At 46.8% G+C, this 9826-nt stretch overlaps 1 protein-coding gene across 3 annotated transcripts in view; it reads right to left on the reverse strand.

The window, feature by feature from the left end:
• The window catches only part of FLRT2 (fibronectin leucine rich transmembrane protein 2), a 63085-nt gene extending 53727 nt beyond the window's left edge, over window positions 1-9358 (reverse strand). Inside the window, exons 1-4 of one of the 3 annotated variants that reach the window (XM_027739689.2) lie at window positions 9264-9358; window positions 8932-9116; window positions 8608-8660; window positions 7576-8506 (exon numbers count right to left, since the gene is read on the reverse strand). The gene's annotated coding sequence lies outside the window, so the exon portion shown is untranslated. Of the gene's footprint in view, window positions 1-3837; window positions 4117-4452; window positions 4531-7575; window positions 8507-8607; window positions 8661-8931; window positions 9117-9263 lie in introns of those variants that run through there. The other 2 variants (XM_027739690.2, XM_027739693.2) reach the window with 2 other exon arrangements.
• Window positions 9359-9826: the final 468 nt, after the last annotated feature.

The raw sequence follows: 9826 nt of genomic DNA on the forward strand, positions 1-9826 counted from the left end.
AGTTAGGAAAGCGGCCTGTTCACTTAAAGGCCATAATATTATCAGTGACCTTTAATATTCTGCTTAGTAAGGAGCAGATCCTACAAAATACTGACCAGGACCTGTAGGAAGCAAGTCACCTCTCACCTGGGGCCAAAGTAAAACCATCACTTCGCAGGACCAAGTCTAGCAATGATCTGATCCTGTACATCAAAAACCTACTGAGTTTTGTCTGCAAGGATTTGAGAATCAGTTTCAATGACAGTACCTTTGAATGATCAACAATTTTCAGCAGCATATGTCTTTATAAATACATCCTTGCATTAAACTAGGTTAGAAAACAGTTTATTTTTAAATAAAATATACTAAATAAAGCAGTTATAGCTTGAAGTAAAATATACAGGAGATTGTTTATAGGTAGAGCTGAGAGATAACATAAGATTTCTTTTTAGAAGGGATACTTTATGGATCTCGTTCTGCATCATTAAGTTTTCCGGAATGCTGAATAGAGCATGATGGATTGGTTTTAAGTTGTTGCTAGTATTTAATTTTGGTTCAGTTCAAGGGGCCATGTCAGAAGAAAGAATCAAAGACGGAAAAAAAACAGCCAACCAAACAAAAATCTGTGAACTGGGTAAATCACCAATTAAAAAAAAAAAAAGGTATAAGAAGGTCCCAACACTTTCACCAGTGGCTGAAAACATCAGATTAAATTGCACTGTTCCTGAGGCATATTGCTTGATGTGACTAGAATATAAATTGTTAAACAGAGAACAGTTTTTGCTTCAAAAAATTATTTCCTATCATCTATGGATTACGGTTTAGGTTTGTTTAAAATAAATGAATAAAACATACCTGTTGAGAAACATATTTTAATGATGATCTTTTTGTGGTTGTTTTTCTTTAAAAGAAGTCAATTACTTGGAAAGTGTAGGTTACATATAACTGTAGGGGAACTAAAGCTCATATCTTCAGTGTATGTTAAATTAGACCTTTACAAAAAATAACAACTATATATTATTCTTTTCTACTGTTTTTTTTTTTAATAAGCGAAAAATACAAATATTTGTTTTACAAAAAGAAAAGAAGAAGACATTTTTACACCTCTGGGGCAAGTTCCAACTCTTTTGGTTTCTTGAGGAAATAAATAAATAGCATTGTCAGAAAGACTCCTAAAAAGACTGCCCAAGAGGGAGCAAAGGAAACACCTAAAGACATCATATTACCATGTGCTGAGGTAATCAACTACAATTTGGTAAATGTCAAACAGTGGTATTCATCTACCCAAAGATTTTGCTGATCAAGTCCTTAACTGCCATTTACAATCACTAACAAAAACATGGACTATAGCTGTGGATATAAACAAGAGACAAATTAGTACTGGGAAGCTGGGTTTAATAATCCCCTAAAAGAGTCCATCTGTTTATAAAGACCCCTTTTTCCTTGATCTCTGACATGCATTCCTAATGTAGACACAGCTGGATTTTTTTTTTTATTTTTTTTTTACATTTTTGAAACACCCTGCTACTATAAACTCTACTTATAGTATATCTGGTCTGAGTGTTTGTCTCAGGTTTCAGTTATTATGTAAGCACTGAGGGGCAATAAAATGTCACACAAGTTCAGCCTGCTTTAGAGTAAGTATCAAAACATGAGACAGACATAAATGCAATCCCTTTAGTAATGATGTTCAATACCACTAGATGTACCACTTCATATTTTTCTGATTCTTGCAAATATTCATCATATTATCACTGGAATAGCTGGAATAGGTACAAAGCTCTTTCAAAGTTCTGGATTCACGTTTGGACTGGAGTTTGCTTTTCTTATTTTCCTGTTTAAAACACTAGGAAATCACATTATCTGTAATGGTTATGAGATTGATAATCTGACAAACTAGGTAATTTGCAAGTATAAAACACCAAAACAATGTATAGTCTGTGTTTCCAATCCACTCTGGTGAAGAAAAAGGGAAAAAAAAAACATTGACTATACACTTTTTACAGATAGAGGTCACTAATGGACTAGATTTGAATCTGTCTGCTTAGAGCCTGAAAGTTACATGAAAGTATCCTACACAAAAATGAACTCATTTTGAGATTAAAGAGGTAGCAGAAATGATTAAGAAATAAAGCCCTCACCTTCCTGGAAACAATATTATCTTAACTGTGCCTTCTTTCTAGTTCTTTAAATGGAAAGTGCAGTACAGGAAAAGCCTGATAGTGGTACTTGTTTTCTTCACTTGGTAAAACTATGTCTTCTCTCCTTCTTTGCTGTGGGAAGGGTAGGGAAGTCAGCCCTAATGACATCCCACATTTTAGATACTGCTATTTTAAGAGTTAAATGCAAGTACATTCTTGATTCTTGAAGGAAAGTATACCCTATGTAATGCAGATTCCAACTGGGAGGGTGTAGGGTTGCGTAAAGGAGATATGTCTACGTTCTAAATCAAACTATCCAGCAGGTCAGGATATAAATGTGACTTGTAATAGTGGCTCAAATTAGATCCAGACTTCTCAAAAGCAAACACAGACAACATCACCTTATACAAAATATAGAGTGTATACGTATGTGAGGAGCGACTCTTAAGAACAGTGGGTGCATTCCAGCACGACTTCTTGCTAAAACCTTGGACTTTGAAAGACACTGATAACTGTTCTAGTCACAGGTAGTTTTACAGACACTGTATTTACACAGTGCTCTGACTTATTTCACCTACAGTACTCCAGGCCTGCACTCAACAGCCTTGTTACTGTATCAGGATAGAGGATGACCATTTAAATAGCAGGCCTCTTGAAATCTCTCACATCATTTTCAGAAACAAGATTAACATTTAACATCACTTTTATCATGGAGAAATGGTGCCTCTAAAATTACACCTGTTATATCTTTTTAATTATGCAAAGTTTATGTCTCAAAGATTGCATATATTGACTCTTTAAGGGAAGAAAGGAAAGAAAAGTAGATAGAGATGTTTTAGATGTTTTGAAAAAATGCCAGGACATATTTTTCTCCTCCCAAAAATACACATATCTGAAACCAATTCACTAGTTTCCTCTAAAACTACAAATTTATAAAATTGCTCTTGGTGAAAGACCGTGTCAATGAATGAAGCAAGGAATTAAGTCCATGGAAATTTGTAGGAGTTTTTGTATGGTTAGTTTGGTTTTTTAAACCCAAGCAGTGATCAATCTCAACCTCTAAAGTGGTTTAATTTCCCTGCAAGCACTGTAAAGTTAGATGCAGGAAATAAACCTCTCTTTAATATACATCGTGTCTTCAAGAGAGAGAGAGAGGAGCAAGGGGGAGAGAGAAGGAGAGGTCTGACTTGCTTTAGTATCGTTTCCTGCTCCTCATGCAAGGAACCTCTCCCTTTCTATTTAGCTGAGCTCTGCATTGCAAAAAGTAGCATATGAAGAAATCTAATCAGTACCTTCCATACACAGTACAGGAATTTACACGGATTTGTGCCTTGGATTTATTAGCTTACTGTAAGCCTTAAAACAGATTTCCTCCATTAAAATTAATTAAAAGCTCCTGTTGACTGATTCCCACTCCAAAAAGAAGGTGGAGAGTATTATTCTCCTACTTTGCTGATTGTTTATTTATCTTTTATAGGGTATTATATCATGTTCAAGAGAGGTCATTTCAGCTGCTTGACTTCTTTTTGCGACCTGTTATTTTTTGTTCATACACCATCCCCACCCACCCACTCACACACACACACACACACCCCAATCCCCGCAGTATTTGTCCTTATTTTGTCAGATCACCATGTAACTCCTCAGGTCTCTGAGTGGCTCCTTTGTATTCCGAAGTCCTGATCCGATTCTCTTAACCTCGCCCCCACCCACTCACCGCCAGCCCCGCTCCGGAGACTGCTGTTGGGGATCTGATGGATCCTCCCGCCGGGCGCAGCTCCCGACTCTCCACGTAGGTTCCTTAATACTTGGCAGCGCCGAGCTAAGCCGACCGCCTCTTCCAAGCAACGCTCACCTCTAAAGATCCCGTTTCTCCGAACCACCTCCCAAATAGTACTGCTGGTGGTGCTCACACAGGCGCCCTGCCGGTCCCCCTGCCGCAGGGGTAGTGCTCGGCTCTGCCCTCCCCACGGGGTGGGGGCCAGGCTCGGCACCCTCTCGCTCGCCACTGAAATGCGACCAGGAACGCGGGCACCCGGGACCCGGCTGCAGCTGCCAGCTCCGCGTCCCGCTTCTGAGCCACACGCTGGCGTAAAATATCCCGGGGACCCTCCTAGCACTTGCCGCCGGCCATTCATAAATCCATGCGTGTGCGTGCCCGGCGCCGCGGATATGGGGCTCTAACGAGGCGGAGGCGATATTTTTGACACAAACTGATCCTGGCTCCTCAACTTTGCCATCTCGGAGAAGGCAAAGGGCACCGCGGCTTTAAATCGCCCGGGGCTAGAATTACCAGGAAGGAAAAGAGAGAGAAATGAAACCCCAACTGTACCTGGCGGCGTCTGGGAATCCCTCGGCGGCACCGATCGTACTCCCCCTCTGCGCCTCTGGCCCCTCACACCAAAACTTTGCCGCCGCCGCTCTTCGGTGGTAGCCTTCACCGCCCTCCGCCCGGTGCCGCTCCCGGCCGGCCCCGTGGGCCCGTGCCCCACCGGCAGCCTCCGCTCCGAGCGACCCCCGCGCCTTCCTCCGCCCTTACGAGGCGGCGGCATCGTCCTCCCCCCTGATCCGCCACCTCCTCCTCCGGCGCGCAGCCCACGGCTCTGGCATCCCCAACGCACTTTCTCTCCTCTCCTCGCTCTCTCTTCCCCCTGCCGTTCCTCCTTCTCCGGTAAAAAAATAAACCAGAAGGGACCGCGGCTACGCTTGGTCTTGGGGTTTCTTTCTTTCCTTTTTTTTTTTTTTCTGTCCTCTGGAAATGATGAAAGGATCACATGAGGAGCAGGCACGGCGACCCAGGACCCTCCGAAGTCGGAGAAGGCATCGGGCACATATATGTGAGTATGTGTGTATGTATGTGTCTGGCTCTCTCCAAGTCCTGAGCCTGCCTCCAGCCGGGATTGCAGGCTGATCTTAGCAGTAATGATGCCTCAGATCTCACTATTCCCTGCTAATGTAAGTCGTGCCTTTTTTTCCTCCCTGCCTGACACCCCAGGGAGATGTTTACAGTAATGAATTCAGTTGATAGCCATCTCTCTCTCTCTCTCCTGGAGTCCCTCCCACATTTCTAGTTTAAAGAATGCTTGGAAGGCAGGACTGCAACCTAAAGCTTTCCAAGAGGCAAAGTCAGGCTAGATTTTTTCTTCCTTATTCCCCCCCTCTTGTCCCCCTGCCCGCTTTTAACCCCTTGCTTGCTGAGGACAGTTTAGCGAGCTCCGTCCCTTTGGACTCGCCCTCCGTCTCTGCTTTCAGTGAGGGGAACCAAGCGGGCGGCTCTGCCCGAGGGTGTGTGTGGGCTGCGCAGACCCCCGACCCCCGCCCCGCCTCAGCGCCGGGCCGGCGCTGCGGGAGAGGGAGGTGGGGGTATCGCCGCCCTTCGCGGTGGGACTGCCCCGGCACCGCCGCTCCGGGGACTCTCAGGGTGTATCGGAAGGGAAACCGGGAAGTGAGCTGAAAAACTCCCCGAGCTGCGGTCCTGGGAGATGCCCTCGCTGGCAGTAATTACAGCCGTGCTCTCCACCAACATGGCGATATTTCATGTGCAGCCGTCGACAAGCCCGCCTCCCCCACCCTCTTCTTTCCCTCTCCTTTCCCTCTCCTTCCTCCCTCCCTTGCGAACTTTTAGGTAGGTAGTAACAGTGCGCAACAAATGTAACACAAAATAAAAGAATCTCCAACCCTCAGGGAAGAGACGGACCTCCTTTAGTATTCTGATTTCCATCATCAGTCAGAAAGACTTTAAAACCGCTGGAGAAACCGCCTTTTGCCCTAAAGCGGTAACAACTCCCCCACCACCCCCACCTCCCCCTCCGCCCATGTCTCCAACGCACATTCACTGTGTGTCCGTATGAGTGTGTGTGTGTTAGTGCATCCCGGGCTGTCTGCGCTTGTTTCGGGGTAACCCTTCCCCCGCCGCCAAGCTCCCTAGTAGGCTACTGCCGTGTCCTGACAAGTCCACTTACAGGCAAGACTGTTTAATACTGAGGAGCATTTGAGTGATAGGATACTTGAGCGTCAAGATAGGACGTGGAATTTGCGAAGAGAATTTGCCTCAAACTCCTCCATTAGTAAAAAACATTCACAATATGGCTTTTGCTGCGAGTTACTTTAAGAGACGGGCTGGGGAGGGATGAACGAGAGGGAGCTGATCAATGCCATGTGTCGAGGAAACAGAAATGGCAACCGAAATGCCTCGGGGTTTGCTTCCCCCTCACCCCTGGCTGCTCAGTGGCTTGTATTTGCTCAGCCCTACCTCAAAAGCTGAATCACTCGCCATTAGCTCCGCGCCTCCTTCACCCTTCGCTTGGGGGGGCTAAACTACTCACGACTTCAAAGGCTCAATAAAGCCGTACCGAGGAGCCAGCCGCCGAACCCCGGCAAGGGTCAGGCCGGCGCAGCTCCCGCCCCGCCGCACCCGCCCTGGCTTCCTCCCCCTGCCCTCCAAGGGGGCTCCGGAGTGCCCCCGCCTATGGATTGCCCGGAGCCAAACTGAGCTGCGCCGCGCTGCCTGCCCGCTCGGAAAAGGAGTTGCGTCCTCACCTACGCGGAGTGATGGCGGGGGGCGGGAAGGGGGCGGGGGGGGCGGTGGACGTGGAAGGAGGAGCGCAGGTAGCCCGACATTCCTCAGGAGACTCAGGGAACGGAAAGGAGTGGAGGACGAGACCCCGCTCCCCTCTGGGGGGCCGGGGTCTGTTCTGCGCCCCCGGGATGGAGGGGAGGCAGCCGGGGGCCCTCTGCGGGTCTTAGCCGACAGGAAGAAGCAGGTCTGGCACGGGTCAGACCCGCGGGGAGAGCCTGCATCCCTGGCTTGGAGCAGGGGCTACCCTGTAGTGGAGTCTGCCTGTAACTCCCAGCAGGTTCCGAGAGATGAAAGGACCAGGAGCCCCGTAGAGTCCAAAGGCAAATGAATACCCCTTTCCAAAGACTGTTCTAGGTTGTTGTTGGTTTTTTTGTTTTTGTTTTTTTTTACTTTTTAAAATCTGTTCTTTTTCTTTCTATTTTTTCTTTCTTTAAGCCTCTGCATACTTTTCAGAGCACTTATTTGACAATAATTCATATCTCCTTCCTGAAGCTGATGGACAACCAGTGCATTTTCTAGTGAAAAAACCCCACTTTCTTATCCTCAATCCACCCATCCCTCCGTTCTCCATGCTCCCGGTATTTATAAACCTGTCGCCAACATATAAGGCAGAGCAGACCATTGTCGATTGCAGGTATTTCTGCTCTCTGTGCCCCCAGTCACGGAAGAAAGTGGGAATGTTAAAAAGTTCTGCAAGACTGCAGAAAGTTTCCCTGCCCCACAGTCTCAGAGGGATTAAACAGAATCATTCCTGTTTCTCTCCCTGCCTCTGGACCCTCAGGCAGTCTACCCTTCAAGTCAGTGGAAGATACTCAGGTAATTTTATCATCAAATCAAGATCATGTCAATCCAGAAAATTACTTAATCGGGCATTACCTGCTCCTGTGGAGATGGGTCCTCCTTGGTAGGTCACCCAAAGCCCACTGGGTCCGGCAGGTTGAAAGGGGAGAAAGTGACAGAACAGCTGGGCTCCGGCATGGTACTGTTTCTAAGGTTCACCACGGAGGTCTCTGTTTTCCATAGCTGTCACTGATCACCACCACCGAAGGTTTCTCTCAAAGAAAGGAGGAAGGAAACTTTCTTCCCAAGCTGCTTTCCAGCCGGTCATTTGACCCTGACACCCACCGATGACACTGAAGAACACCCCGCTGAAGAGGCTAAACGCCTCGTAATTTCCTTTTCTTCCCCCGACGGCCCCGGTGCACCGCCGCAGAGCGATCTTATCGCCGTGCGATCATTATTCACGGGTGACAACCACAGATGCAGTGCTCGTAAGTGAGGGTGACAGATTTCAAACGCCGGGCTGCAGCGTACTCAGACTCAAACATATTCTTCCTCAAACTTTGCCTACCAAGCAATCAGCGTCTTAACCCTTTGCAGCCCTTTCTGTCGTTCGGGCACCGAGCCCTCAGCACGGGGGGGAGTGCTGGTTTAAAGAGAAGAACAGGACAACGCGGCTGCTTGGCTTGGGACTCTTTATTACGTGCCATTTTCTATTCTTGGTTATTTTCACTTGAAACAAATCAGAACCGCCAGCTCTGGGAAGCAGATGGAGAGCTGGATACTTCTCTGTGATTAGGGGCTGGAAAAAATCCTCTCCACAAAGCAGATCGCTGGGGATTCACCTGCGGTCCCTCTTTGTCACCAGAGTCTAGTATGCAAATTGTCATATGCGTGGCATGAATCCCTCTCATACGTGCATATACAGAGCTTCTGCACTTTCCTCAGCGTGTTATGACAAAAAGTACAGTTCCAAAAGTGCTATTTCACTCAGACCTCCAGATTCAGCTCGTTTACAGGTTATTAACTACAACGGAGACAGGAGTGAGTGAGAACCATATTTCCATGAGAGAAAAAAAAAAAAAGTTTTTTTCACACATGCACTTTGTAGTCAAAGGAAATATTTACCATCACCAAACTCCAGCATGTCAGAACATGTTTCCTCCAAAGCGCAAGAAAGCCTTAAAAATGAGAGAAAAGCATGTGCAATTCAAAGATGAAATGAAGTGCGTGAAAGCTTTTCAAAGTCAGTACCACTAGCTCAGAGCCTGATGTCAGGACAATGAATTAGCACTTGTAACACAAAGATGTAGAGGAGGAAACAAAATTAGTAAACTCCACTGGTTTTCTAATATTAATTTATATATTTTTTCAGTGCTTTATGATGTGTCTGTCACCTTCTCTGCCCCCCCTCCCACCCACCAAAAAAAAAAAAAAAAGTGGGGACGCGACCTCTAACTGCAGTTGAACGCCACCGAGAGCTCATTCGTGGGCTGGGCTGTCGCGAGTTCTTTCCAGAGCAGAGTGGTCACATAGCAGGAAGGACACAGAGGCAGGTAGGTGCCGTATGAATGGGAATTTGAGTGCTTTCTTCATCAAATATGTAAGATAAGGCTGGGCACGGGAGGAGAAGAATCCTACAAAAAGCAAAAAGGACAGAAAAAAAAGTTATTCTCCTCCCAACCACATTCCTAAGCTCTGATTTTAAGCACAGCAGGCAAATAAATTTCCTTTGAAGAATAACTCCCAGCCCCGCTCAAAAAAACCCCAAAAACCCCCCAGACCATTTAGGCATCGCATGCATCCTTGTCCTGATTGTAAGAGCATGTGACGCGAGTGGGGAGCGCGACTAGTCCTGGCCGAGTGTGGTTCCGTGGGCAGAAGAAGCGCTGCCGCAGGTGCGCAGCGGGAGCTCCGCAGTCGCGGAGCGGGGCCGCCTGCACGTCCCACGGCGCGGCCAAGGTGGCAGCAGAGCACAGCGGTAGGATGCTCGGCGGCCGGCCAGCGGGGGGAAACTTCCCCCATCCTCTCCTTCCAACGCTCTCTGTTTAAACTGATGCACACTCCTTACAAACGCTCCCCCACCCCCCGTTAATCGTGGTTATAGTCTGATTACTTCGACTTCAAACAATTTCGACAGTCGTCCCCCCCCCCCCCCCCCCGCCATTACCACACTATGAATGTGTCAGGCATGTATTTATTTATTTGCTAGCAAACTGCTTTGCCTAGTAAAAAGCCTGTAAACTGAGAGTATAGAAATATACTGTCTGTAAATTGCCTGTGATCATACAAGATGGCCAGCCTGGAGTGATGGTCCGCTGATCTGTAATATGACCTCACTTATTTT

The sequence above is a fragment of the Pipra filicauda genome, unplaced genomic scaffold, assembly GCF_003945595.2.
Source record: "Pipra filicauda isolate LSUMZ 115617 unplaced genomic scaffold, ASM394559v2 scaffold79_size2787110_pilon, whole genome shotgun sequence".
Classification (NCBI taxonomy): domain Eukaryota; kingdom Metazoa; phylum Chordata; class Aves; order Passeriformes; family Pipridae; genus Pipra; species Pipra filicauda.